The 27,645-nt window shown below is 44.8% G+C and overlaps 1 protein-coding gene across 1 annotated transcript in view; it reads left to right on the top strand.

The window, feature by feature from the left end:
- Window positions 1–14,929: 14,929 nt before the first annotated feature.
- Window positions 14,930–27,645, top strand: part of PPP1R35 (protein phosphatase 1 regulatory subunit 35) — a 209,325-nt gene continuing 196,609 nt past the window's right edge. Inside the window, exon 1 of the mRNA XM_069644901.1 lies at window positions 14,930–15,118. The gene's annotated coding sequence lies outside the window, so the exon portion shown is untranslated. The remainder of the gene's footprint in view (window positions 15,119–27,645) is intronic.

Below are 27,645 nucleotides of genomic sequence, written 5' to 3'. Positions count from 1 at the left end.
CATAGGAATATTCTTCTGCAACTGGAGAAAGGGAATTAACCACCTGTGGAGTTGAGCGTAAATCCCCCCCACCCTGCTGTTCTCCCCACTGATCACCTTTGATGTCCCCTCTTAAAGTCTCACCTGATGGTTTGAAAAGATGAGCTCTCCATCCTGCATTGAGCGCAGGGCCGCGTAGATAACCAGTTGCTTCACTGGCTCGAAGGAATTGGTGAGTTCCAGAACAATATTGACTCCGATATTTCTGGCAAGATGGTGTAAGTATGTAGTTCGTAAGAGTTCAAAATGCCTGACTTTCACTCTTGTTCGATTCCTTGCAGGTTGCAGCTTGACCCTCCTGAAGAGTTCCTCGTGGCAACCGGTAATATTCTGGTAAGGATTTGTATTATCCAACACAGTTCGATAAAATAATGGCCATATGTAATCTGTTGCTTTCTCCCTTATTCAGGCGCTGAGAGAAAGTATGAAGTCTCAGGGAATAATGCCTCCGACGGTAAAATCAGGTAAGTCTTTTGTGGTGAGGAGGGTTCCCCTTGTTAGTCCCTTTGTTTCACCCTGCTGTCCTTTTGTTTCCCCTTAGGGGCCGGGGTTCGGCTAGGATGCAGTGGAAGCTGCGCCGACCCGTGAAGAGGAATAGTACCCCCGTGGTAAAATCAGGTATGTCTATGGGGTGTATTCCTCTGTGTATTCCCTTGGCTCACCTTGCTCTAGTGCGGCGGGAACATGCAGGAGGATGCAGTGGAATGTAAAGATGCTGCGAAGGGCGGTGAGTTTAGCGCGGCGCTGCAGCAGGCGAGGCGACGCGCATAAAATAACTTTTCTTCCAGCTCGAAGGCGCGATGGATCGGTTATTCAGGTAAGGATCAAAGTTATTGCTCTTGTTCTAACCTTTTCTCCTTCTTTCTCCTTTTTTCTAGGAGCTCCAAACTCGAGGCGGGTGTGGCAGAAGACTGGATGTAGACTTGCAGGCACGGTGAGCGATACGCTGCTGGATGCAGAATAACGCGAAGCGTGTGCTGCTCTTCGGGCGTGGTTTAAATAGCCTCCAAAATAGTCCCAGGTAAGTATTCCTCCCCAGCCCCACCGGAGTAAAAAAATATTCCCTAGGTAAAATAGTCCCTTCCAAGCCTCTTTTGGCTTGGAGCTCTTGCAGCATGATCTGCATCAGGTAAGTTTGCAGCATGGTCTGCATCAGGTAAAATTTAATCTATGAGCCTGGCGCTTATGGCGCCAGGACTAACTCTCCATATGAGCCTGGCGCCATAGGCGCCAGGCCTGCACCCAAATAGCCCCTAGCAGGGGTTGTTGGGCTTGCTTGGGGTAACTTGATGCCTACTTCCGTGGTTGCTGGACTTGGTCTGGGTCCCCGGGGGTAGGCATCATGACAAAGCGCACCCTTCTTGCATATTTGTGGGCGGGTCTGCAGCCCTGGTGTCATACGCAACTCTGATTACACCAAAGGATAAGGGGGGAATGGGTTTCCTGGACCTCTTTGAATATTATAGAGCCTCACAACTTCGCATCATTGCGGACCACTTGTGGGAAAACACAGAGAAGCAGTGGATTGGCCTTGAAAATGATCTATTTGCGCCGGTAACCCATGGCGAATGTTTATGGGTCCCGATCAGGCCATGCCGCGTAGAATCCGAGAATACCCAGTCTTAGCAGTATTGTGGTCTCTATGGCGCCCAACACAAACCATGAACAGGGTGACGTCCTGGCCATCCCCCCTCAGTTGCATATGCCCTTCCCCATCAGAGATCGGCTACTAGATGTAAGCCCTTTTCAGCCACAATACGAGGGATATTTATAAACCTCTGAATGTTTACCAATATATTTTTGCCCCGATTATTTCCCATCTATAAACAGAAGGAATAACATATGCCTTCACAGTTATATTAAGAACTTCAAAAACCTCTTTGTTGCATTATTATTAGTAGCTGTCTCAAAAAGCAAAAAGACAGATATTTGTTGGACTACCACACAAATATCCTGTAATTTTTGTGCCCCTTCATTTACGTTTTATGCAGGCTTTCTACATGCTAGGCACACTATTGTTTTCCAAATGTGCATTTCACACTTCCATTAAAAAAAAAGTAATTTCCTAATTGAAAAATGCTGCTTGCGTTCACTAGTTTTATTTGAAATGCTTTTTTTGTCAGACACCACACATACTCTGTTATTTTGTGTGACCCACTGTGTTTTAGCACAGGTTATATTTATAAAGATGTTACATGCTTGTCAAACTGGTTAATCACAAATAAATGCTTCTGTTGTGCTGACAGCTGTTTTTAGGGTTCATGTGTGCCAACTTTTGATTTTCACTACAGGGGCAGAAATATCCCCACCTCTGCCCTGAATATAAGCAAGCAACCAGTCCAACCTATACCCTGGCCAAACACATTTTATAACACTTTTTTTTTTATAAGGCATTGCAAAAATGTCATACGATTAACAACCTGTAGTTTTGAATATATAACATCTCAGCATCGGTCTGTCATCTTGCTGAGCTACCCTGATAGTCTTCTACTGTACAGCGTGTCTATGGATCGCTTAATGTACTAAAAGTGGGAGTACCTGTGTCATGGAAGTGATTTAAAGTGGAAATGTACAGTGTGGAGTTCGGAAAGAAGCCACATGAAAGAAATTGCACAATTCTTGTTAATATTATTTTGAACATTTCCAGGTGAACGGCAGCGCTACTGTGATATTTTCATTGCATGGTCACAATAATCCTGCCCCTCTGACATCCCTGGCAAACAAGAACAGCTTGCTTAAGCAAGACTGTGTCGTGGGGGCGGACAAGGCCAACTGTGGTACTACAGGCGGCCTGCGGAAGCAGAACATGATACTGACATCTGTCAGCATATTTACAAGTAGCTCCACATGGCACAGCAGCCAAGCTCCCAGCCCTCAATTGGGACAACCAGGGTTTGGGTCCTGAACACGGAAAATAGCCATTAAACACACCATTAAATAATTTAACTTAAAAAAGTATATTTTTCGGTATAGACCACTGCACTAGAGAAACACATTCTGGGGGGGATAAAAGCTATTATATCCCCCCACTTAAAATTGTGGGGGGGATTTGTCCCCCCCATGTTGTGACGCCCAACATCTTGATATTGCTTATAGGCTCTGGTATGCTAATGCATCAAAGATGGACTAACCAAGATAGATTCTACAGCCTAGACACCATCTTGGAATGGCGTCCTGTCCTTAAATTCAATGAAATCTATCACTAATCTCTGTGGTAACCAATTATATTAGTGCAACCATTGTGTTCGGACTAATCTTCTCATGGATCTCCATTATAAAGGCAAGCAGATCACAGCCCAGCTCCCTGGGGTAAAGACACTATTTCTACTCCAATGGGTCAACATCTAAGTGGCGCACATATGATTAGCCAAAGTACCTCACGTTATTCTAACGTAGATAATACAGAGAAATGCTCCTCTCTTTTGGGTATATCATCTTACACTAGTCTGCGTATCTAAGTAAGGGCATTAATTGATAATGCAATCCATTCTTGACATGTTCATGTGATTCAACCATATTTTGCAGGGAGCCCATACTGGTTCTACAGACCAAGCCCCACATTTATATTTACACATTGTACAATTAATTGCAGGTTCTACAGACAACCTCTTTCTCTATCCATAATCAAGATTATACAGTTATTGACTCCTCACCCTTGTTAATCTATCGCTAAATCCTAGCAACATTTGATCCACTATTGTAAGTCGATGTATGGTTGCTACATTACAACTCCAATTCCCCTCAAATAGGTCAATTTCTTATATAGTGAACACAAAGATATCACATTCAATGAAATGATGTTACACAAGATAATAAGAGGAACAATCTTACTACAGATACTATGATAACCATTGGGCGGATCCAATTAAGGTCCCTCGAGAAGAGCTAGGTTTCCCTCGGCTCCCGGCTGCCCCCACCAATGCATGCCCCCTGGCGGGTCAGAGAGAGGAGCGCGGCTGGTTGAGGAGAGGGCGGCGCACAGGACTCACTCTCCGGTGCGTGGGTGGGGACATCCCCAACAGGTTAATCCAACCCTGCCAAGCGTTCGCATCCATCTGCTGGGTCGTGGACCCCCCTCCTGTGGAAGGGAATCCTGCTCTCCAGCACCTGGTTGCCCACATGCCCTGGACTGCTCTCCTGGCCGGACCGTAGCACAAGCGGTGCCCTGGTTGGTGGGTGTGCGCGTCTGGGACGCAACCGAGGAGGTCAGGCCTGCGGCTCTCCCTCCGGCTGCTCCGCTGTTAATGATCCCTCATGCCCCACTCAAAAGCAAATACCCCAGCCCTACATGTCCCAATTCACACTTAAATGCCCCATTTCTCCTTCCAAACACGTTCCAGATTCAAATGCCACCACCCTCCAGACCCACATGCCACCATCCCTCCCTTCGAAACCCACACAAAGACAACCAACATTCGTCCCTCCATAACTACACCAAATGCTCTCCAGAGCCACACCCATATGCTTCACTTCTACCTCCAGACTCACACACAGATGGCGCCACCGGCCCTCTCTCCATACCCACAACCAGATTACCCCATCAATTCGACACACACATGCTCCCATCTCTCCCATAAACCAACACCTGTCTCTCTAGACATACATACCCCATCCCCCCATTTACAACCAGATGCCCCCTTCCTTCCCACCAGAGTGCTCCAGCCCTCACTCAGACCATATGCTCCATCATTCCCTGACATGTCCCCATTATACCCTGTTCCTCCATTCAAGATTAAAAACGCCCTCCTCCGATCGGGACTCCACCAAGATGCCCCATCCCTTCCTCAAGACCCATACCATGATGCCCCATCCTGCATCCACACAGCAAGATGCCTACATCCCTCCCCGACCAATGAGCCCCATCCCTCCCTCCAGACCCACACTAATCTGCCCCATCCCTCCATCCAGACACACACCAATGTGCCCCATCCCTCCATCCAGACACACACCAATGTGCCCAATGCCCCCCTTCACATCCACAACAATGTCCCCAGCTCTCCCTCTCAGACCCACACCAAGATGCCCCATCCCAGAGCCCACCAAGATGCCACCAACCCTCGATGCCAGACCTCACCAATCCCCCCTCGAGACTCATACCATAATGCCCCATCCTCCCTCCAGACAGGAAGATGCCCCCATCCTACCCTCCAGACACAAACCAAGATATCCATCGCCACACACCAAGATGCCCTATCAACCCTTCAGACCCAGACAAATTTGCCTCATCCCTCCGCCCAGACCCTCACCAAGATGCCCCCATCCCTCACTCCAGACCTACACAAAGATGCCCCATCCCACCCAACACCTAGATTACCCATGCCACCCTCCAGAATAGATGCCCCATACCTGTTCCAGACCAACACTAAATGGCCCCTCATTCATTGCAGACCCCCCCCAAGATGCCACCATCAGTCCCTCCACACAGCAAGAGGCCCCCCCATACCTCTCCCTAGGCCCACACTAATGTGCCCCAATCCCTACCCCCAGACCCACATTATGCCCCGTCCTTCCCATCAAACCCATACCAATGTGCCCCATCCCCTCTATCCAGACCCACACCAAATACCCCCATTCCCACCCTCCAGATGCACACAGATGTCCCCATAGTTGCCTTTATTATTGTTGCCTTTATTATTTATTTATCGTTATTTATCTGTTTCCCCTCTGCTTTGCACTTTCCGCTTCTCCCCCCTTCCATGCACTTTTCCCCTCACCCCTCTCCCATGCACTTGCGCGTTCTCAATGTCACTGGGCCTAGTAAAATCGCTGTTTTGTTCTCTCCTGTTCCCCTCCCTTGTCACTCTCTGAAACACTTGTGTACGAGCGCGATAGAAATAAAATATCAATCAATCATCCCGCCCTCCAGACCAACAGATGCTCCATACCTGTTCAGACCGACACCATTGTGCCCCCATCCATTGCAGACCACACCAAGATGCCACCATCCCTCATGCACACAGCAAGATGCCCCCATCCTGCCCTCCAGACCCTCCCCCAGACCAATGTCCCCATACCCTCCCTCCAGACCCACACCACGATGCCCCCATCCCTCCCTCCAGACCCACACTGTGCCACCATCCCTCCCCCAGACCCACAATGTGCCCTGTCCCTCCCATCAAACCTACACCAATGTGTCCCATCCCTCCCATCAAACTGACACCAATGTACCTCCATCCACTCCCTCCAGAGCCACACCAAGATGCCCTTATCTCACCCTCCAGATGCACACAGATGTCCCCATCCCACCCACAACAGGATGCCCCATCCCACCCTCCAGACCATATCCCCATACCTGTTCCAGACCGACACCAATGTGCCCCCATCCATTGCAGACCCCACCAAGATGCCACTATCCCTCCATCCACACAGCAAGATGCCCAGATCCCGCCCTCAGGCCCACACCTATATGAACCATCCCTTGCCCCAGATCCACAATGTGCCCCCATCCCTCCCATCAAACCCACACCAATGTGCCCCATCACCTCCCTCCAGATCAACAGATGTCCCATACCTGTTCCAGGCTGACATCAATGTGCCCCCATCCATTGCAGACACCAAGATGCCACCATCCCTCCCTCAAGACCCACACCAATATGCCCTCACCCCTCCCCCGACCCACACCAATGTGCCCCATCCCTCCCCCAGACCAATGTGTCGGTCCCTCCCATCAAACCCACATCAATGTGCCCCATCCCCTCCCTCTAGACCCACACCAATGTCCCCATCCAACCCAAACCAGGATGCCTCATCCCTCCCTGCAGACCCACACCTATGTGTCCAGCCCCTCTCAGACCCACACCAATAGGCCCCATCCCTCCCATCAAACCGACACCAATGTTCCTCCATGCAGAGCCACACCAAGATGCCCCATCCCAACCTCCAGATGCACACAGATGTCCCCACTCACACCAGGATGCCCCACCCCAACCGCCAGACCAACATCAATATGCCCATCCCTCCCCAGACCCACACAAATGTGCCCCCATGCCACCCTCAGACCCACACTGATGTCCCGTCCAACCCAAACCTGGATGCCTCATCCCACCCTGCGGACCCACACTAATGTACCCCGTCCCTTCCATCAAACCCACACCAATGTGCCCCAACCCCCTCCCCCCAGACGTCCCCCATCCAACCCAAACCAGGATGTGCCATCCCTCCTTGCTGACCCACACCAATGTGCCCCATCCCTCCCATCAAACCAACACCAATGTGCCTTCATCCACTCCCTCAAGAGCAACACCAAGATGCCACCATCGCTCCATCCACACAGCAAGATTCCTCCATCCCTCCCCAGACCCACAATGTGCCCATATCCCTCCCCCATACACAGACCAATGTCCCCATCCCACCCACATCAGGATGCCCCATCCCTACTCCAAGACCCACACAAATGTGCCCCATCCCTCCCATTAAACCAACACCAATGTGCCTCCATCCACTCCCTCCAGAGCCACACCAAGATGCCCCTTTCCCACCCTCCAGATGCACTCAGATGTCCCCATCCCACCCATACCAGGATGCCCCATCCCACCCGCCAGATCAACAGATGTCCCATACTTGTTCCAGAACGATAACAATGTGCCCCCATCCACTGCAGGCCCCATCAAGATACCAGCATCCCTCCATCCACACAGCAAGATGCCCCATCCCGCCCTCCAGACCCATACCTAGATGAACTATCCATCCCTGCAGACCCTCACCAATGTGCCCCATCTGCCAGACCCACACCAGCATACGCGCCTATCCAACCATTCAGACCCCAAGATGCCCCATCCCTCCCTCTACCAATGCCATAATGCCCCATCCTCCTTCCATAGCAACCTGCCTCTCCACCTTGCAGACCCACATCAAGAAGCCCATGTGCCCTCTCCCGAACCACTCGCAGATAGCCCCAGCCGACCCCTTCTAAAACCACCCATCACTCGCATCAACTATTACATTACTCTATGAAGTAGACCGGAACAGGAAATTATATATATATTGGTAGGAGACGTTTATGTAACGTAATTATATTTATTGTGTTTATCATTTAACAACATAAGCAAGTTACATGTAAGAAAGGAGGAGGGAAGCTGCTAACAGTAAAGGGAGCTGGGCAGTTGTCCTTTGACTGCAGCTCTCTCTTCTAGAACCGTAACCACACCTGGATTCCAAGCATTGTGATTCTACATACTATAATGTAGTCAGGCATGTCCCACTGAGATCAGGCAGCTCCAACTATGAGGTTGTAGTATTACACATCTCCTTCCCTTTCTATTGTTCACAAACTATGTACAAAAACTGACAAACAATTGTTCTAGCTGGTTCATGTAAATTCCACATAGTCTTCCATCCTTTTCGGCAAACGATAAGCTCTGCCAGATCTGGACATGCCTCCATCATATCTGGAGGTAGTTGGCAAAGAAAATTGAGATTGTTCAGATTTGCCATCACATTTCTTCTTAACAACACTATAACAATCACTCTTCACCCTACCGTTCATATTTTTAGAAATTCTAACATTTCTGTCCATCCTCTGCCCTACATTTCTCTTTTCTTTCTCATTACGAACCTTACTTTCACACATCCAAATTCTTTCTACATTCCATATTCTTTTATCCTCTGTTCTGACAGCATGACGAAAAGCCTCTATAACCTTAATGGGTTTGGACCATTTGCATGGTCCACTTCTTAGAGCAGGAGGAAGTAAAACCTTGACAAATTTACCAATAGCTGTGGACATATCATATTTGTTGGTACGTACCTTCTTATCATAATTTATCTTGTTTCTCTTTTGCATTTCCCTAATTTTTTTTTTTGCATTTACTAGATTCTTCTCTATTTCCTTACTTTCTTTGATAAGCCAAATGGGAGCCAATTTTGTGTTTGCCTTCCTTCCCCTACTATGCTCAAAGGGAGAAATACCTGTACTGGTATGTGGGGTAAAACGATGTGCAATTACTTTCTCCCTGACAGCATTTTCCCAGTCCATCCCATTGGCCCAAGCCATCCTGATGGTTTCTTTCAATATTTTATTAAAACGCTCCACTAATCCATTGGTTTGAGGATGGTAAATGGAGCTGGTCTTATGCTCAATGGCAAATTTTTTACAGAAGTCTGCCACTTCTTTAGACTTAAATTGGGTACCGTTGTCAGAAAGAATACTTCCTGGATACCCTTCCCTCTCACAAATATTTGATAAAAATTCAACTACAGTTTTGCCCGTGACACTGGAAGTAATTAAAACCTCTACCCACCTGGTGAGGAGGTCTATGACTACCAAACAATACTTTTGTACACCTTTACAACATATGGGACCTAAAACATCCATACTTATATCCCTCCAAGCACTATTAGGAATGTCGGTAATAACCATTGGTTGCCTAGAACCCACACACTTTTTTTCATCATCACAACAAAGGATACATTCCCTAATATATCGCTCGATCTGCAAGTCGCAGCCAGGCCACCAATAGTCATTCCTAATTCTTTGCTTGGTCTTTACTACTCCTTGATGACCTTCATGTCCTAGTTCTATAATCTTTGAACGAAGCTCCATCGGAGGAATGACTTTATCTCCTCTCATCATAAAATCCCCTTGTACATAAAGTTCATCTGCAACAGGCCAAAAAACACTTAAGTTGGCTTCTTCAAATTTAGATTTCTTCATACACTCATGACTTTGAATCAATTCTTTTAATTTCTTGATGTCATGATCATTTGATTCGGCATGATCCCAATCATCCTTTGATATGGAAGAAGTTTCCACACAGAAGACCACTTCCATGTCTTCATCTTCCTCGACCACCTCGGAAATGTTAGTTAAGCGAGATAAGCAATCAGCAGACACATTCTTTATTCCTGGAACATATGTCACAGTGTATTTGAACTCTTGCATCATCATGACCCATCTTCTCATCCTGTTGGAAACTTTATTAAGACCCTTTGACATGAACACTTGAGTTAAGGGCTTATGATCAGTTCGAAACTCAACTTGGTTTCCCCATATAAAGCTCCTAAATTTATCAGCTGCCCACTTGATGGCTAACGCTTCCTTCTCTATAGTGGCATATGAAATCTCTGCTCCCTTGAGTAATCTCGATGCAAAAGCAATTATAGCTTCGTGCCCATCCTTCTCCTGGGACAACACAGCCCTCAGGCCCACATTGCTGGCATCCGTAGTGATGATAATCTTGTCACTGGTACTAAAATTCTTTAATGCAGGAGCAGAATTTATCGCATTCTTTATACACTTGAATTCATCTTCACATTCCTCATTCCACTCAAACACTTTCTTCTTAAGTGCCTCTCGTAATGGAACAGTATGGATGGCAAAATCCTTGACAAATTTAGAATAGTACTCAGCCATACCAATAAATGTACGAATCTCATCCTTGTTACTTGGGCTTGGCATTTCCACGATGGTGTTGACTAATTGTGGTTTCGGAAAAATTCCTTCTGCTGTAATTTTATGTCCCAAATATTCAATTTCTGTGCAATTTATCTTGCATTTGTCCTTGCTCAAAGTCATGCCTGCATCGCATAATTTTTTACATACATGTAATAGTCTCTCGTCATGCAGTTCTTGAGTGATAGCATGAATCAATATATCGTCTTGAAAGCAAATGACACCTTTGGTATCTTTGAACATCCCATGCATAACTTTCTGGAACACTGATGCCGCCGATACTAATCCAAACGGCATTCTTTTAAATTGATATAAACCATCAGGAGTTATGAACGCAGTCAATTTCCTTGAACTTGTGTGAAGTTTGATTTGATGGTAAGCAGATGATAAGTCAAGAGTTGAAAATATTTTAGAAGGTCCAATGGTAGACACAATTTCTTGTATATTTGGTAGCGGATGCCGATCAGGTATGACACATTTGTTCAACTCACGTAGGTCAACGCAAATTCTAAGTTTTCCAGATTTTTTTCTTATTACAACAAGTGGTGAAACCCATTCACTGGCATCAATACTTTCTATGATTCCATCTTCTTCCATTTTCCTTATCTCCTTACTGACTTCCTCTCGTACAGCTAACGGAATGCTTCTCAATCTTTGAGCTATAGGTTTTTGGTCTGGTTTGAGTAATATCTGATGAGTATAACCTTGCAGACATCCAATGTTATCTCGAAAAACTTTTAGTAAACCAGCTTTACCTATAACATTGCTACCATTAATCGATTCAGAATTGCTACCACTTATAGACAACACTGATTCCGAGTTGGTGGAATCGACTTTCACTCGTAATTTACTTTGGTGAGTCCAACTGAGTAGGGCAGTTTTCCCTTCACCAGTGATGTATATCTTGCCTTTGGCAACTCTGTTCTTAAATTTCAACTTTCCCCAATGCCAACCAATGACATTGATCTTCACACCTCCATATGCTCTTGGATTGATATCCGTCTCATGTAAAAACTCATGTTTAGTCTTGTTCCAAAATCGTCTTGGCAGAAGCGTATATTTTGCACCAGTATCAACCATCATACATACTTCATTTCCGTCAATAGACACCATGGCCCTTGGACTTTCCAACACTTCTTCATCGTCATCATCATCAGTTATGGTACATACACAATCCTCTTGAATTTCTTTATCACTGCGATCACTGTCAGAATTGTCTCCTATCCAGTTCATAGCATTGTCACGTGATCTGCAACATTTAGAGAAGTGACCTTTCCCTTTGCACTTGCTACAAATGATCTTTAGTGCTGGACAATCCGGGTCATCAGCCCAATGATTCACATTTCCGCATCTATAACACCTTCCTTGGCGTTTACTTCCCACTTTCCTTGATTGATTCTCTGAAATGTTTTTTCTGGAACCCTCGTATGATGACCCTTTTTGACTATATTTGCTTGACCTTTTGTCCGTTTTCGACAAATTGTATTGTTTTGTGACAGATCTCCTTTTAATAATATCATTGTTGATCATGGAAATTGACTCCTCTTCAGGTGCATCATGTGTTTTACTACTGGTGCTTCCTATTTTTACTTGTTTCAACTTGTTCTCTAATTCCTTAACACACTCTTCAGTGTGTTCTACTTCTTTTGCCACACGGAGAACAACATCAAAGGAAGGATCACTTTCTGACCACAGTCTTTCCCTCACTTTACTACTGCGACACTCTAACATAAATTGGTCTCTGAGTCTCTCATCCAGTTGCTCATTGAGATTGCATGACTTTGCTAATTTCCTCAATGCAGTGACAAACTTTTCCACACTTTCTCCCTCCTCCTGTGTGCGTTTGCCAAACTTGTAACGTTCTAAAATTATGCTCACCTTCTTTTCAAAATGTTTGTCAATTTTTTTTACAGCTCGTTGGTATTCATTTAGATCCACACTCTCCTCTTCTGGTAATTCTGGAAGTGTTTCATATTTTTCTTGCCCAACTGGACCTAAACAGTGCAAGAGTAATGACTTCCTCTTTTCTGCGCTACAATTGGGACCACAAATCACACCTGCATAATGTTCAAAGGATTTTATCCACCTCTTCCAAGGCAAGGCAGGTTCATCAGTGCTGGGCATAAAGAAAGCAGGCGGAGGCACACTGCTAAATGCCATGTCAACTTGATTTGGTGAGAACCACAAGTATGTGTATGATTCTGTCAGGAACCACAAAGTGCAACTTGTGCCAGTTCAAATTCTGCAAAAAAAACACAGTATGTGGGGCACAGTGATGTCCAGGAACCGTGTTGTGATCAGGTATTATATACTACCTGTCATTGTGCATGTATTTATTTTTGCTTGAGTAACTGTGTTCAACCACCTCTTGTCAGTAGAGAAATGGATCCTCAATATCATTTACAAGGTTGACATTCACTTGTGTGATACTCAAAATAAACGATTCCTTAAACTTGTGATGTAAACCCCAGCAGGTAATATGCTTCTACTGATGACGTGGGTACCTTAATTGCTTCCAATGCACCGATTTGCATTGGAGAAATAGAACAAAGGTAAACAGCGTACTGTCCCTTTAATGATTCCTTCCTTCTTCGGCGCATTCAACGCATGCGCGAACTTGGATGAGCAGTGTCCACGGAGAAAACCGAAGGAAAGGCTGAAACAGCACGGCAACGTATATCGCGGCCTAGCAGATCGATCGAGTGCCTCATAAAAGAAAAGCCGTCGCAGCTTGGTAATGTGCAGCGCAGCCCAGCAAGAAATCGAGTTCCTTATATATTTAAATGAAGCGATTGGGACGTAGCGCCAGGACGATGCGTTGGGGCGAACTGCCGGTCGTTACCTTCAGGATCTGGAAGACGGAGCCGCTGCTACACCCGGGCATGGGCGGAGCAGCTCCGTAAACATGGATGAAGTACGAATCCCATCCTCGTCGCCAATGAAGTAGACCGGAACAGGAAATTATATATATATTGGTAGGAGACGTTTATGTAACGTAATTATATTTATTGTGTTTATCATTTAACAACATAAGCAAGTTACATGTAAGAAAGGAGGAGGGAAGCTGCTAACAGTAAAGGGAGCTGGGCAGTTGTCCTTTGACTGCAGCTCTCTCTTCTAGAACCCTAACCACACCTGGATTCCAAGCATTGTGATTCTACATACTATAATGTAGTCAGGCATGTCCCACTGAGATCAGGCAGCTCCAACTATGAGGTTGTAGTATTACACTCTATTAGCCCACTATGTTCAGTTAAACAACAGCATCCAATGTCCCTTTTCTTAGGCCTCCATAGCTTTCACGTTGAATGGCTGAACATGATTTTGAAAGTAAATGTAATTCACTCCCCCTCCACCCCCCGTATTACAGGAACGTTCACGGTATCCTAAAGTAATCGCATATTGTATTCTCAGCCAGCCAGGGGCACACAGATTGCTGCTGATTCTGCAGCCAGAGTCTTCCTGGTCCCCGCTCAGAAAAATGACGATGATGGACAAGACGTTACTGTGCTCCGATGGGAACTAGATACTACCCGCCCTCCGCGGTCCTCAGAATATCCCTAGGCGCTATTAACAGTGTTGCCAGGTCGGAAGGAAAAAATAAGCTGAATGCCCTTCAAAAACAAGCCCAAAACAAGCTGACTCCCATCCAAATAAGCGGAAAAAACAAGCGTGCACCTAAAAAGTTGTGGAAAGGTCTCAAAAGTAAGAAACCTAACACAACAAGAAAAACATACATAGACAGAACACTGACATAGTGCGTTAGAACAACAATATTTTATTGCATGGTGACTAGAAATCCCAGATTGCAAAATAATACGGCCCTGAAATATTTGTATTTATTGTTTTATATAGCGCCTTAATCCAAGGCGCTATATAATATTGTAACATGGCCAATTGGAAGCTGAAAAGAAACATGGCCTTCCTGAATACATCTTTCTGAGAAAATGTTTTATATAGATTCCAATAATCCTCTAACCCAGTCTTGCAAAAAAAGGTTTTTAAAAAATAAATAAAGGATGTTAGTGGATAATGCGTCAGCACTGGGGATATCACCAGGATAATATTGCTATAGAGTGACGCTTGCTAAACTAAACCAATCCCCTTCTTTACATCTTTACATGTCAGTGTGTCTGCCTGCATGACAAAACTTTTAAAGTGCGCTTTTTTTGCATATGTTTAGGCATTTGGCATTGATGGGCCACCTGGTGGGCAAGTAACGATCCCATCAGTGCCAAACACTTAAGCATATTCAAAATACAGGGCGCACCCGAGAGCAAGACAAAGCAGCATTTGCCGTCAAATGCTGCCAGCAGCCCAGTGCAGGACGCTCTGTGCGACGTGTAATGGGCTTAACAGTAATATAAACAAGCCCAATTACACGCGCACAGACGGTCCAACAAGCGGACGAAAACCGCGACAAGCGACCTCCAAATATTATAAGCGACTTTGGGCAAAAACAAGCCCAAAGTCGCTTATAATAAGCGGACCTGGCAACAGGAGGCGGCACTAGGTGACGTCACTACGTCGGACGCTTCTTGCATGGTAGCGAAGTAAACGTTCCCAGAGTCACGTGACGAAGAGTGGGCGGGGCGTTGCCATGGCTCGTTTCACGAATGGGAACTAGACACTACCTGGTTTAAACGGCTTCCGCGTGTGGAAAGTTTGAGAGGCGGCGGTATAAACCTGGTAAGGGGATCCAAGGAGATTCGTAGTCAAATGGAGATCTGGGAAACCGAGCCCTGCTGAATTACTGCTTTCTGGGTTAAAGCGCTTTGTAACCGCCGTCCCTTTAACTGTATGATTCCATAAATAGTGATACCCCTTAGTACATAATACTAAGTATTCTGCTCGCTTCACAGCTGCTAAGATGGAACATTTCCACCTTAATGTATGCATTTGTTGTCAACACACTGGCAAATGCCCCAGAACGATATTGCTACATAAGCCCCTGACTCCTGTAGCTTTGGAATTACTGTCCCCGGTCACTGAGATGCCAAGAGGACCGCTCGCGTTGAGGACATTGCTGACAATTACTCTTTAGACATGATGCCTCACACACATATCTGCCTACATCTGGAAATCAAAACCCCTGATATTTCTGAGGCCAGCAGTGTGCTCAGAACTCGCATCTCCAAGAACCGTACGTGTTGCCCTTGACACACCCTAGTTAAAAGGGGGCATATATAGTATCTACGCCTTGGTTTGTACACTGAACTTACTTTCCTGCATTTAAGATTGGCAAGAGGAGAACGCTACAATTAGAGTTACTGCTATCAAGGTAACCATTGCTGCATTATTTCTTTCAGATTCCTAATACTAAATGTTCATTTGGCATGAGTGTGTATATACAGCCAGGGCACACACTCATGCCAAATGAACATTTAGCATTAGGACTCGGAAAGAAATAATGAAGCAATTGTAACTTGATATCTGCATCTCTAATTGTAGCTTTCTCCTCCTACCCACCTTGAATGCAGGAATGCAAGTTCCAGAATACAAACTAGGGCTAGCTTAAAAATTACCTTTTCCGTTTTGCAAATGTGCTCTCAACGTTTAAAGCTCCTTAACAAAAGATACTGTGATACGTGTGTCTGCTTTTTTAACCCAGACATCCTGATTCCTTATAGGCAGTGTGAGGAAAATGTTACATAATGCATAAATGCAAGCCCTTCCTTGTTGGTTTGTATGTTAAAATAAGAACAAAATGTAAATGGGAGACAGTTTAAACGAAGGCACAGACTTGGATATTTATCTGGAGATTTATTTGACCTTTCTGATCCAAAATACCTTATGCTTCCCCCTAATGCCCCTCTCAGTATTGAACATCTTTGATATTTGATCAGTGATACGTGTTTAAAGGCCCCAGTGGGAGCCCTGTGGACTTTTCTGCTCGAGCAGCAGTACTCGCATGCATCATCTAAGGGAAGACAGACGTGTATTTTATTTGAGCATCGACCAACCCAGAGGTTTCATGATCTTCCCTGGAGAACAGCATGAAAACCCGTAGGCTCTGGGACAATTCCAGAGGTTAGGCGGGTCTGCTCCCACAGAACTGTCATGATTACTAAATTACTTTTGCCCTTGCTGGAATCAGTTCAAAATGCGTCCTCCAACCCCTTGCCTCTACCTTTCCTTGCCGCTGGAAGCAAATCCCATTGTTAAACCGACTTACTCCCTGTAATCTTCATTACTCTAAGCCCCTACTATCCTTGTCCTATTCAAGTGAAGGATGACAGCCCCAAGAGACCCATTGTTGCCAGGTTGGAAGGAATAAATAAGCAAGTTGAATGCTATTTCTTCTTTCTTTTTTATTTCATATGCGATACAGTTATATAGCTTTCTTACATAATCTCAATACCCTTTTTCTCTCGGTAGGCCTATTTTGAGACCAAGCATGGATATGGATGGTAGTGTGTTAAAATGCAATTGCATGAAAGACCTATACAATTTGAATGATGGATATGCTGTTGATGTTTTTACGGCCACTGTGTGGTAGGTGCCTTTGGGAGGAACAGAAGACACGCACGCACTGTAAGCTTCATCCGTGGCTCCCCATGGTTTATTTCTCAAGCCACTGAGCAACACCGAACCGTAACAAAATAGGTTCTATGGAACACAGTTACACACATGCACACTTCAATCCCTCATCACTGACAAACTGTCACCTTGCTGCACTGACACGCAAACGCTACACTACAACACACCTCCCTCCCTTACTCTGCTCAAAATAGAACTAATTACATAAAACAAAATGAACAAATACAGCAGCCCACAAATGTAATCATCAAACTTCTTGGGTGCCGTCTTGATTCTACTAGAAGATCGCATCCCTCCTCCCTCACAACCATCCAACCCCGACATTCGATATCATCACTTTGCCAGATTCCCCGATGTCCACACTTCGCTCCTTCACTTGCAGGCCTGCACTGTATACCTCCTTCGACACCCTCATGTTCCCCATCCCAATCTGCTCTATCTCTCACTATGCCATCCTCTCTCCAGTCCCTCCGACTCCGAGACACACTCCCCCCGCGCCCCATGCCGGGTTTTATCATCCATCCGCCATTTGCCCAAATAAAACTGAACCGCAATCCTCCTCTTGCTCCATACAGTTTGTGCAATAGTGCCTTGAAGCGACTCATGTGCTCAATGGAATTATCTCAGACCCAAATAACCAGACAGACTCGAAGAATATGGCAAAGTACTACTTTGTCAGCTCAAATATAGTAGGCCAATCAGGTGAACAAGTCGTAGTCCACACACTCGTACTTCAGTTTTGATTACACAGTGTCTTTATACTCTAATATATGTAAGCTATGATGTCATTGTACGTGACAAACAACCAAACCTATCAAGGGGAGGGATTTGTTAAGGGAACATAAGTTCTTTTTTATTTTATTGTTTGTGGTTTATATAAACAGTTACAAAAATACATTTCATTCATTTAAAAATATTTTAAACATAAATTAACAAATACATATTGAAGGAAAAAAAACAATTAGCCAAAGAACGACATAATGAAACAAAACATGGGCTAACGGGCGTTGATCAACTCGCCCTCTAGGTTTAGCTGGACAGCGATACATAGAATGAGTCTATCTAGCAAACCCTTTTTAAAAAAGGATAACACTCTTAACTTTAGAGAACTCCTGTCCCCTGCACTCCATCACATGCTCAACAAAAAAGCCAAACCGTTATGGATGCCTTTCATATCACATTAGTGTCATTGGTCAACATTGTTTAAGATATCAGACAGAATGAGTATCTGTTAGCCAATCAACAGGGCATTACACAGTATTAATCACTTTAAAAACGTATTCCATCAGCAAACGGGGGACCCAATGTGTTTCGAGACAATAGCTCTTCATCAGGGGTCTTAGTCATTTTTAGCCATATGCACAGAAGTTGAATGACACAAATAATGCATACATCCATGTGCAGAGTTCTGTTTTGACTATAGTAGTCCTAATAAGCCAATATTCGAAAAAACATCTCACCTAATTATTCCATGTCTTCACAACAAATGAAAACGAATTATTCAAAACCTTCAGTGTTTGGTATACAAAAGATATATTGAAATAATAAAACGGTGTAGTACTTCAAGTATCCCGCATCACAGGGATTGAAACCTGTCAGTTAAAAGTAAACATGACACTGACTGCAAAAACAGGTCGTCTTACAAATGCAGAAATCCTAAAAAAAAAAGAGACATAAATGTAGTCTAAGTGCCTATCTGCCAGGCGGCTGTAAAGTACTCGGCGCCAAGTGCCTGAACCAGAGGTGGACTGTAGCGATGATATCTAGGTATTGTCATCAGATAGTGTATTTAAAGTCAATTTAGAGATATGATCTCTGCATGGCTGTAAGGTAGAATGATAATGCTATAAAGCTGCTTGAGCTGAAGAACAATGCTTTGTTATAGATAGACGTATTAAAATACAGCTGCTTACCCACAGGATCAACGTGTATCTGTATCAAAAATGGTCATGAAGTTCCATATGTAGCCAATGCTGTTCGTCTGTGAAAACGAACGTGTGTCAGCAGGTGTAGGGCAGGTCAAGATAAGCAATTTAAAGGTGTTAGCACCAACATGGCTTACCTCAATAATAAACCTCCAACCTCAGCTGCACTCACAGCGGAAAGAGCACATCACGGTGCTGGCTGCCATAATATGCAGCAATTTTGTGGCAACGTGATGATGTCACACCGTGATGACAGCTGCAACGTCACAAGGGTAAACAAGCCCTGCAACGGTGGGGATAGCGGAAAATGTTGTCATCTCTACATTAAAGGGCATCTGTACCTAATGTCCGTGTATTGATACATTGAAAAACGAATATATCTAAAGATAAAGTCTGAAACTGAAAACCGTCTTCCTTTCTCGGAGACCCTGGGCTAGCCCTAAGGTCTGTGTAATACAGGCCACTGCCTATAAAGACAGCTAGGATAAATTGACAATAATGGCCAAGAATTACAAAAACCATTCAAATTGGATGATGTTATGGACAAAACAAATACAAATGTATCAGCTGGTCCAGGTCAGACCTGACCGAACTCAACAGGTCCGCAATAGTACGTGCTGTGTACATTCGTACAAAATGGTAAGCGTGATAGCTCAGACGCATTATAAAGGTATGATAAGAGAAAATAATGTACAATCCCAGTAAAATGTTGCCCAAGGTGGAAGATAATAGAGTCCAGGTGCCAAGGATCATACTAGAAGGAGGGGACTCTCTAGAGTGGGGTGAACCAGTTTAGGGAAAGCCCCTTGTATACAACTCCATAGAAATTTTGAGGAGTTGAGTCATGCTACACATACTATCAAGAACACAGTAAAATGGGACCAATACCCCAAGAAACGCCTTGTCAACAAAGGATAAGCCTCTACCCGAATGTTTTGGTGTCAGTAAAAGTGTGAGCCACATCTATTCAATCACTGTCTCTGGAGAGCACACAGTCTGATCTCTGCTGTGCCTAGTCTAACTTGTAAATGTTAATTCTCCAATAGTCTGATGTCTATATAATCGGAACATTGAATTAATTACCCATTGTCTCCATAGAGGGCACATTCTAATATATATGGTATTAAAACATACAGACAATTCTGCAGCAAGAACCTCAATGTCCCAGAAACATTATAGTAATTTTCATCTGCATGATGTCGCAGATCAAAACAATGTAATTAGTTGGAGACAAGCGTAATAAATCCCAACCAGGGATTTAGAGAATTAATATCAATACTGCCCCTGAATAGTGCACAATCTAGTTCCAAAACACTACAGCATGCAGAGCTTTTAAGGCGTAAGAAATGGGGTCAGAAAGTTGAATCCCTCATATCTACGGATGGATGTTTCGCAGGAATTGACCTAAATAAGCCTTCATTCAACCCTAAGGAAGCCACTGCATCTAAATGGTAGATCCAGTGGCGTTCTCTTTGTGCTAGGCATGTCACCCATGTCTCCCCCTCTGGGTAGAGGGTGTACTACTTCTAAAATAACCCATCTTAGCTGTACAGTGTTGTGCTGGTTATCCCGAAAGTGCCTAAAAATAGGTGATTTTTCATTAGCGTTTCTGAAGTTCGATTTATGTTCCGTCCAACGCTCTTTAGCTTTTCTTTTTGTCTGCCCCACGTATTGTTTCCCACAGGGACACCCGAGTGCATAACTGATGTTCTTACTGTCACAAGTGGCGAAGTCTCTGAGTTTGATCTTTCTACCTGGTTGTCGAATATTATCTCCCTTAATTACACTCGAACAGTGCTGGCAATTTAAGCATGGCTATGCCCCGGGTTTTTGCTTCTGCAGTACTCTTTGGATAGACTGTTTAGGGCATTGAGCTTCGATTAGAGAGTCCTTTAGATTCCTTCCTCTCCTGTAGGCCATGAGACCACTGTCAACCAAAACTATCCGCAAAATTCAGCCACTGGGAACCATGGACTACATTTATTTTGTTCTTAGACACTTTATCTTAGACACTTTATGGGGGTCCACCATAAGGTAGTCTTGAACATCCATCTTTGCTATGTTACACTGCGTATTCAGGTCCCCTGACAACAATATTACCCACCAGGCTAATTAGAGAGCCACTCTTCAATTCTTATACTTAAAATTTCCAAGGCTGTAGCCAAAGTGTTCTCAGAGGTCCAGCACACATTTATTAAGAGTATATACGCTATATAACTTTCATTCACTACTTCCATGGCATTTACTAAAATGATAGCCAAGATCTGCCATTCGCCTCTTTTGAAGATGTTTCGCCCTTGTTTTATGGCCACTGTCAAACCGCCCTTCGGCCGACTCTTGGGTCTTGACGTGCATAGATATTAGTTACCTCGTATCCATCATATACCAAACTACCTTTAGCCCATGTATCTTGGAAAAAAAATTAAATCATATAATTTCAAATCATTACATACATTTCCATTAGACAGCAAATTAATAGAACCTCTAGTGTTCCATGTTAGGAAAGTGAGGAAGAGCTTGCCATAAAGTGGCTGACTCATGGTTTTTAGTTGGGCAGTAGAATCTCTTAATGGCAATCGCAACCATTGTCGATTTGGCGTGATGAATCCCTTCACTCCTGACATTTTCACCCTTTTCAGGTTCATCCCCTGCTTCAAAATTGGCCCTCGTTGTCTCCAAATGAACATTCGTCTCATTCTTATAAATCGAAATGTCATAACTACATTTCGGTAGGTTAGGAGACTCCTTTAATAGAACGTCCCATAACCAACGGGAAGGGATTACCATCTCACATAATCACAGCAAGAGGGATGTATAAAATCAACAATTTAGATATCAGCAGATGAGACGAAGCACAGGTATAACATCAAAAAGGGCTAATATGCCCATCTGTGGAGAGATTTCGGTCCACCTTCATCCAACCGATAGTTCAAAGTAAGAGTGAGACTTGGTACTTCAGGGTATATTGGTTCCCGCAGCCTAAATGGCTGCTCCCTCGAAATACTGTCTCCCCTCCGACTTCTATTACCATCCCTATTACTAAACATATCAGTCGACAAATGGACCAGGTTCTCCCTCAATGGTTCACCTGAAGTATTTACATGAGTTTCCAGTCTCCTCTCTGTGGGATCTCGAACAGATTCCACTGTACCTGCCTCTTCTTTTTTCATGGGTTCCCCAAGATTATTCTCAGCCAGAATATTCCTAACTATAGTTCTCACTTCCAATTCGGACAGTACCGGGGCTGTTGTTCTTCTCTCCACCTCCTCATACGGGGTGTCCCGCGCTCCAGCGTCTAGCAGAACACTCCCCCTTTTCAGATTTATATCAATATATCTGCCCTTTACAATTTCCCCAGTTAAAGTGCTATATCCTCCGGGAAGAGTCCTATAATCCTTTGCAGGTGCAGGGCCAGTTAAGCAGTCCTCACTACCCAGATTCCAAATACCCTCATTACTTACTCGGTGACTCATATAATGGGCCCTGCTAGTTTAATCTGAGGGAATAGCGCAGGGTTAAGATACCGTAGGTTTGTTTTCTCATTCATCCCTATTCCTTTTCTTTGTAATACCACTACCATCTATCTGTTTTTCGTTTCCAATACATCCACCAATCTAGAGTCTGCTATTTCATACTCGGCTTGTTCCTTCTTTAGATCAATAAGTTGACCAGGTGCTTCTAGGGCTACCAGTCCCCCATCCTCAGAGCATTCCTCCGCACCTCCATTGTATTCCTGCTGTCCAGCTGCCTTACCCTTGCTCCCCTTTCCTTCCCATTCTCCATTTAGGATTCCCCTATGGAGATCCGCTCCTGGAGGTCTTGAAAAAGCCACATTATGCAAATATTTCCAGGATGTGGCTTTTGAGGCTTTTAATTCCCAAACCAAATTACTCTTCAATTTCCTTTTTTCTCCTTTGTTTGAATTTTTAGAGTCAATGGTTACAAAAGATACCTGACTATCATCCTCTCTCTGAACCTCCTGCATGTCACCGGAGGGTACCACACATACATCCTCTGTGTCCACCAATACCACCCTTCTATACTTCATCCATGCCAGCAGACTTATGGAGTGACGTAACCACTTTTTCCAGGCTCTCCGTAAAGCAATCCTTTTGGGTATCATTTAGTTTGGAGATGATGATGCTCAGCTCTTTTAGGTAGATTGTTTGCAGGGTCAGTTCTCGTATTATTTATCTATTTAATTTGTAAAGCGCACATACAACCCGTAGGCATTGAGGCACTGTTGCAGGTACAAAGTATTATTATAAAATGTATAACGCACAAACTGAGGGCATCTAGGCGCTAGGGGGAGCAGCTCAAAACAATCAGATGCCGCAGGTTAAACTAAAAAGAAAAGGAGATTAGAACAAGTGAGTCTTCAGCACTCTCCTGAAGGGGAAATAAGCAACCAGTGCTCTCAGATATAGCGGAAGAGCATTCTACAGGCTAGGTGCCAGGCCTGAAAAGGAATGGCCACCCAAACGCTTTCGATGATATTTAGGTATCTCGAGAAGCACATTGGATTCATAACGCAGACTTCTTGCTGGACAGTACCTTTCCAGTTTCTTTTTGAGATAGCGAGGACCCCTTTATGCACGACTCGGTGTACAATACAGAGGATCTTAAACTTGATCTGTGTGGCCACCGGCAGCCAATGCAAGCGATGTAAAAGAGCAAGAGAAGGAGTCAGACAAGGTACCTTAAGCACCAATTGCGCTGCTGAATTCTGAAGGACATTCCGCCGCTGAATCTTGTACTTTGCCTGGCCCAAGTACATACCATTACAGTAATCTAGGGAGCCCATTATAGTAGTTGTCACCAGTGTAATGCATTTTTTAGAGGCAAGCAAGGGAAGAATTTTCCTCAAGGCTTTCAATTTTCCAAAGCCAGCGCTACAGATGGTAGAAATCTGGGCTTCATGTGATCCGCTTGGAAGAAGTTTCACTCCAAGACTTTTAACAGAGGCACAGGGAGCCGAGCAATGACCAAGTGACTCAGGCCAGTATTGTGAATTCCAGAGATGGTCCCTCCCATGGGGCCCGACCACCAGTACTTCTGTTTTATTTCTGTGTAGTTGCAGCCAATTGGCCGACCTCCAACTACCAACTTTCTCCAGGCAGTTTTTTAGTTTCTTGGGCGCTGCAGCTTGAGAAGAGTCCAGCTGAAATGAGCCGCATGTCGGCATAGGAGTACAAGAGTACTCCACATCCTGAAATGAGGCCAGCCAGCATTCGAACATACAAATTAAAAGGAAGAGCGGACAAGGCCGACCCCTGCGGAACTCCACAAGATAACTCCACAAGAGCAGAGAGACAAGCTTGAAAGGAAACTGTTTGAGAGCGGCCTTCCAAAAAAGATCTGAACCCTACAAGGAGAGAACCGGTAACACCCGCTTGCTCCAACCTAGTCAATAAGATTTTGTGATATGTCGTTTCAAAAGCCGCAGAGAGATCTAGGACAATAAGTACCACGGTTTCTCTGCGTTGCTAAAGCACCGCAAGATCATCTAACAAAAATATAATTACGGACTCCGTCCCCATCTTGGGATGGAAGCCGGATTGAAAAGGGTGCGGGTAGTCATTATCTTCCAGAAATTTAGAAATCTGAGAGGTAATCACTGCCTCCAACAGCTTCATCATTGCTGGCAGCAAGGAGATCGGCCTATAATTTGCAGGCACTCTAGGATCCAGATTAGTTTTTTTCAAAAGGAGCAGGCCTACAGCATGTTTAAGGGCAAGAGGCACAAAGCTCATAGAAAAATAATACTGCAGTGCATCAGTCAACATGCCAAAGGCCCTTTGAGGAAAAGCTTTCAGAATGTGAAGAGGGACCGCATCTATGGGGAGGCCAATTTAAGGCCTGTGAGAGCTATCCAACTAGTTTCCTAATTTATTGGGTCAACTAAAATTGTTTACTAAAATTGACGTAGAGGGGCCATTGCTAGGCCGAATCTGCGGTATACCCTTAGCAGTCTGCCGATCTTTAATGCCCTTGCGAATATCAAGAATTGTTTCATGGAAAAAGCACTGATTTCATTGCATCTTGATTAGGCATCAGGAGGTTTAACGGAGTTACCCGCGGATCACACAAATAGCTCCTGAGCTACGTTATCTAGAAGTGCAGGTTGCTTCAGTTATCCGGGTGGCCTAATATTTAGCCTTTTCAGATCGAATAGTCTGGTGATAACAAAGCACAGTTTGCTTGTAGAGGTTGCGGGTAATTGTCATATTTCAGTTGCTAATTTCTCAAGACGCCGACACAGCTGTTTGAGATCTAAGTTCAGGAGTATACCACATCTCAGAAGGCTTCGTTCTGCCAAAGTGGGGGAGGCTAACTGCTAGTTTATCGGCTACAGTCTCAAGGGAGCTTAGGAGAGAGGAAAAAGGATCCTCGCCCTTCTTCCTAGAAATCCTAAATTCCCCTGAAAGTAGTTCCGTCGTGGCAATCAAGACAACTTTGTGCCACCGTCTACGAAGCTGAAGACCGTGGGATATGGACCAAAAAAGGAATCCGACAATGGTCGGACCAAGCAACTGGTCCAGGGTACAGCTAGAAACCATTTCAGCCTCTCTGAAAATAAGATCAAGCGTGTTGCCACTAATGGGTGGGAAGATTACACAAGCCCAAAGAGATCTGATAAGCAGGTCACTACATTATTCGAGTAGCGATCAGAAGGCTCATTAGGATATGTATCGAAATCACCCAACAACACCAGATTAGGGTGTGTCGGACTCTAATTGGCCACCACTGAGCAAAGTTAATTTCCAAATCAACATGGCTAGCAGACGGCGGTCTATATAGCAGTAAAAAACGGATGGTCATGTTTACATTAACATGTGCTCTAATCAACAGCAGTTCAAATGGCAGGGAGTGGGCTACTGAAATAGAGAGACACTGGAAGGAATCACAGTAGATTATGGCTAGCCCCCCCCACCTCTGCAGGGATGTGGCCTATCAGCAGGGAGTGCAGCATAGGAAATGGGCATTAATTGGCACAGATCTGGATCAGAACTCTGAGAGCCAAGTCTCTGTGATACTCATGAAATCAGGAGCAGTATCTTTCAATCTGGTATATAGAGGATATTGATGTGTACCTGCTGATCTAGCATCGATCAGCATACATGCCAGAAAGTTAGTAGTGTCACCTGGCTTCCCTCCCCCAAGGCCTCTCCCTCAACCAGGCAAATCCCAGATCCCATATCTCCAGCGACTGTATGTAAAGCATTTTCATAGTGAAAAGTTCCTTCGGGTGCCAATTCTATCAGCTCAGCTCGTGAATAGCTGAGATTGTCATTGCAGTTACTCACGTTGTTAAGGCCTGCATTATGTTGGCAAAAAACATGTCCCAGTCGGCTTCCAGATGTGCTTGCCTTTTCATACACATTCGGCGCACTCTCGGCGGGCGCGACCACTACGCGTCTACACCAGGGCAACGATTTAAATAATGCCTGGAAGCGGGACACCGAAGCGGAAAGAAACAAAGAAAGCAGACTTCCTGACTTCAAAATGAAGATCAGGGAGTCAGTGTTCCCGGAGTATGAGTGACAGTGTTGCAAGTTAATTGAACACAATGTATCAAAGGTGGCGCAGGTAAAAAAGAATGAAACTATGTTGCAATGCAATATTATTTTAAAATCAAATCAATCAATGAGGCTTAAAGTCACATGAAGATTCATCAATAGTAAAACAAGCGGCAGAATTTCGCAATAAGCGTTCAGCGTCCGCTCGGGCTACGTCAAGTACTAGTCAAGCTAGTGTATTACAGGCAAAGTTGCATGCAAGTACAATGTGACCATGGGTGACCATACGGCAGTTCTCATACATGGGTATAAAACCAGGTGGCAATTATCCTACAGAACAGGCTGTTGTGTGGTGGGACAGAAAGTTCCTGGTCAGTTTTTATGTAAAAAGCATTTTAATGCTTTACGGAAGTTCCAGTAGGATTTCTCTGCCCTAGAGAGAGGAGGTGGGTTGTTCCAGAGCTTTGTATTAAATAGTTGATGCTCTGCTAAGTATGAAACACTATCGGACTTTGGATCATCTTGGGGTCTTGCAGACGGGTTGTAGGGCCCATTGTAGGCACTCCTTCCGCTCCTACTGACCCCACCTCTTTCAGGAGCTGAGACATCGCCAGCATAGTTATTTCCCCACTTAGGAAGATTGGGGGTATCCATAAAGGAGCCGTATAAATTTCCTCTCTTAATCCACACAGGCTTAAGTGGGCTAGTCGGCTCGTCCCCAACAACGTTTAACTCCACGTTTTCAGCATAGAGAGATTGCGAATGATCGGGAGCATCCACGGGCACGTTAACACCCCTGCATCCCCCCCAAAACACCTATTGGATCCAGTTCTAGCACTCCACCCCCCTCGGTTTTGCCTTTGTATTAGATTTTGGGCATCCTGGAGAGTCAACAGACCCTATCCCTTCGACGCTGCCCCTCTCCTCATGCTCTTTTGGTCGAGTTATTGGTAGAGGCATAGCTATCGCACGGGATATGTTGTCCCTGCTTTTGGTGAACACCAATGGGGGCAACTAATATATCTTTGCGACTCCCGGTCACTTTTGTAAAGGCTGGAGGGTGTATCTGTACTCCTGCCCTCGATATGGCAGAGTAGAAGCCCAGAGCACCCCAGCCAAGGTTCTCTATAGGGTAGCGAAGGACGAGCAACCAAGGCTTAAGCTCTCAGGAGGTGATGCAGGCTGTTTCTTAAGTACAGTGTAGTCCCCAAGCCCCCACAAAGGAATGTCC

This window comes from Ambystoma mexicanum, chromosome 1p (assembly GCF_040938575.1).
Source record: "Ambystoma mexicanum isolate Mex_15411 chromosome 1p, UKY_AmexF1_1, whole genome shotgun sequence".
Taxonomy (NCBI): Eukaryota; Metazoa; Chordata; class Amphibia; order Caudata; family Ambystomatidae; genus Ambystoma; species Ambystoma mexicanum.
Note: the sequence above shows the minus strand (reverse complement) of the source record. Positions and strands in the feature narration are given on the sequence as shown.